A 439-nucleotide genomic window follows, 5' to 3' on the forward strand; every position below is an offset into this window, starting at 1 on the left:
CTACAGTGGCCACAACAAAAAACCAGCTTCCCAGCTGGCAAATGAGGAAGCAGTCCTCCCTCCTTGCCTGCTCTTGAAGGCTCTCCCAACCTGTCATTACTTGTTCTGGGGGCAGAGTGGGTGCTGGAGGTGGTAGAAGACATATGGGAAGGGAAGGAAGTAATCTGTTGCTTTGACATATACACTGAGTGGCCAGATTATTATGACCACCTGACGTCTGTAGGCAAATTAGCTGTACACTGCATCATATGGGATATGAAACCGAAGGCCTGTTCGAACACCTTTGCTGTCTGCAGTTACCAAGATAAAACGCATCCAATTCGCACAGGAACACAAGGATTGGACAGTTGAGCATTGGAAAAAAGTCATGTGGTCCAATGAATCATGTTTCCAGGTGCATCATGCAGATGGCAGAGTGAGAATTTGGTGGAAACAACAT

The sequence above is a fragment of the Myotis davidii genome, unplaced genomic scaffold (genome assembly GCF_000327345.1).
Source record: "Myotis davidii unplaced genomic scaffold, ASM32734v1 scaffold18, whole genome shotgun sequence".
NCBI classification, from domain to species: Eukaryota; Metazoa; Chordata; class Mammalia; order Chiroptera; family Vespertilionidae; genus Myotis; species Myotis davidii.